This window comes from Crocuta crocuta, unplaced genomic scaffold (assembly GCF_008692635.1).
Source record: "Crocuta crocuta isolate KB4526 unplaced genomic scaffold, BGI_CrCroc_1.0 scaffold479, whole genome shotgun sequence".
Lineage (NCBI taxonomy): Eukaryota > Metazoa > Chordata > Mammalia > Carnivora > Hyaenidae > Crocuta > Crocuta crocuta.
Window position 1 is genome coordinate 2,894,522 of NW_027531875.1, and position 3,116 is coordinate 2,897,637.

The following is a 3,116-nucleotide window of genomic DNA, read 5'->3' on the forward strand; positions in this document are numbered from 1 at the left end:
AATCCAGAGAAATAGGAGATATTATTAGCCTCATTTAACAGATGAAGAAACAAAAATTCACAGATTGTGACAGACCAAAACCATATTAAGAATCAAAACCAATAAAACTTTACTTATGCCAGATGAGGAAGCTTTAGAGATCTGCTGTACAACTTTGTGCTGACAGTTATATTTATACTTTAAAATTTTAAGAGGGTACATTTCATGTTTTTACCACAACTTAAAAAAATCAAAACCTATAAAAGCAAATCTTATTAAAATCAAATAATTGTCAAACCTTCATGCTTTCCACTGGAGCAAACTGTTTCTCTTTTCTATTTCAATTGAACAGTAAGGACTGTATAAAATAAAATTATGTAATGTTATAGCAGAAGAAAAATTGAAATTATGAACTTTGATAGCAATCTACAGAGTGTTACTTTCCTTTTCCTCTGGTTCATGTATTTTCTTTTCTGGTTTTCAGAAGAGAGAAAGTATATTAACTCCTTGTAAATTTCATACAGTGGTTGGCAATCTGATGATTGTGGGACCATATTTCAAAATTGTACTTTTCTGATTATAAATAATCACAATTTATCCTAACTCCCATAACTCTGGGTGCAAGCACATCAACAATGAGATATGCTTACATACTTGCCTTTTATTTAAGTAGTTCTTGATTACTGACTCAGATTTTAAGAAAATTTACCTTATTCATTTTGGGAACCTCATAAGTATAAATGAAACTTTTTTTTTTTTAAGATTCAACAGCACAATTTAGAATATAAAATACTTTAATAATCCTATTTAACTTAGTGAACCAATAATCTAATCACTAAATATTTGTCTATGTAGGAGTTTTACTATTATCATCCACTACTAACTTCAGAGATATTTAAAACATTTTGACTGAAGTCATAGCTTTGTATAGATGGAGAAGAGATAATAGGGTTTGGGAAAAGGATTTCCATTGCCTTCAAACAGAACTCAATTGAAAGAAAATAGGGGCACCTGGCAGGCTCAGTCGGTTAAGCATCTAACTCTTGATTTTGGCCCAGGTCGTGATCTCATGGGTCCCGAGTTTGAGCCCTCTGCTGTACTGATAGCTCAGAGCCTGCTTGGAATTCTCTCTCCTTCTCTGTCTGTCCTTTTCCTGCTTATGCTCTCTCTCTCAAAATAAACAAACATTTAAAAAAGAAAAAGAGATGCTTGGGTGACTTGGTTGAGCATCTGTCTCTGGATTTCAGCTCAGGTCATGATCCCAGGGTTGTGGGGTTGAGCCCTGCCTCAGGCTCTGTGTTGAGCATGGAGCCTGCTTAAGATTCTCTCCCTGTCCCTCTGCCCCTCACCCCTGCTCGCTCTCTAAAATAAATAAAAATAAAATTTATAAAAGAAAACAGCATAAGTACTATGTAATTGGAATAACAAACATTGAGGCATATAGCACATGCAACTCATAGCTTAATAAAAAGGATCTTTTGTGATATGGCATTAAGTTTAATCTTACTTATGGGTAATATTTGCATATTTACACCAGATTTAAACACAATACTGGAGAGTATAGCCATGTGAAAAAAGATCTGCTGATTTTCCTGAATTCTAATTAGTCAACATTATGATATTTAGATTTGTCATTAGACACTTAAAATGTACTAAATGTAGTTCAATTAAACTGATTCATAAACCCAGCATTTCATTATTGAATGCCCATCCCACCCCAGATACTATACTAAAATTTGAAAATGCAAATACTTAGAATAAGTCCTTAGAATATTCTGAGTTGGATATTTATTAAACTCAATAGGCACAAATGAAAAGAGAAATGAAGTTTGTCTAGTATCACTTGTTCTGGAAAAATCTTATTTACTAGTGATCACTTCACTTTGGAAATTCAGCTAAAATGATTGCCAAAATTTTTAAGTAGGCATTATTTTTTTTTAGTACAGTTTTATGTTGACAACAACATGGAGTAGAAGGTATAGAGAATGGTCAACTATTTTAGTCTATATTGTAAATTGCTTTATTTTTGTGTTTTGAAAATAGTTTACCTGCAGAATCGAATTATTTACTTGTGCTACAAATTATTTCTTCTGAAATCTAAATTAACTCATAGTTTCAGTGAAGTTATAGGAAGCCATATAATTTTAATGTCATTATGTTCATGTTTTACTAGTTTTTAACCAATGAGTAAATGATCTACAATTCCATAAACATTGAGACAATTACATAATAATGATGGGGAAGTTAAATTCATAAATATAGTTGCACCAAATAAGTTTCTAATTGATTAAAGATTTATAAATAAAGTGCAAAACTATAAAGTCATTAGAGGTAAAATGTAGTGTTAGGAGAAAAATAATCTAGGGGTGGGGAATTTATTCCTGGGCAAGATATAAAATCTAAACACTATAAAAGACAATATATTTGTTGTATATTTAAAAATTACCTAAGTCTTGGGGCACCTGGGTGGCTCAGTCGGTTAAGCATCTGACTTCAGCTCGGATCGTGATCTCACGGTTCATGGGTTCAAGCCCCAAGTTGGGCTCTGTGCTGACAGCCAGCTCAGAGCCTGGAGCCAGTTTCAGATTCTGTGTCTCCCTCTCTCTCTGACCCTTGCTCACTCTGTCTCTGTCTCTCTTGCTCTCTGATCCTGTCCCCTGTGCTCTCACTGCGTGAAATTAAAAAAAAAAAAATTTGCTAACCCAATCAGAATATATTCCTGCCCTCAATTTTTTTAAAGCCCTCCAAAAAATACATAAAACAAAGGAAAGTGTGCTGTCCCAAAAGATGTTTGTACTGTTAGAAGGTGAAATAAAAATTAGGTCTGTTTCCATGATCATGAAGACTCAATATTACCAAGATGTCAATGCTTCCCAACTTTCTATGCATTTAATGCAATCCCAAACAAAACCCCAATAAGTCATTTTGAGATATATATGTAACTTCCAGATTTATATGGAGAGAAAAAAGATGCAAAATAGTCAACACAATATTGACGAAGAGAGTCAGTAGACACTATCCAACTTCAAGACTTACATCGCAGGATGAAGTGGAATTTATCCAAGGATAAACCACTCCAAAGATGGGTCAACAAACAAAAAAAAAAAAAAAAAAAAAAAAAAAAAAAAAATGGAAAA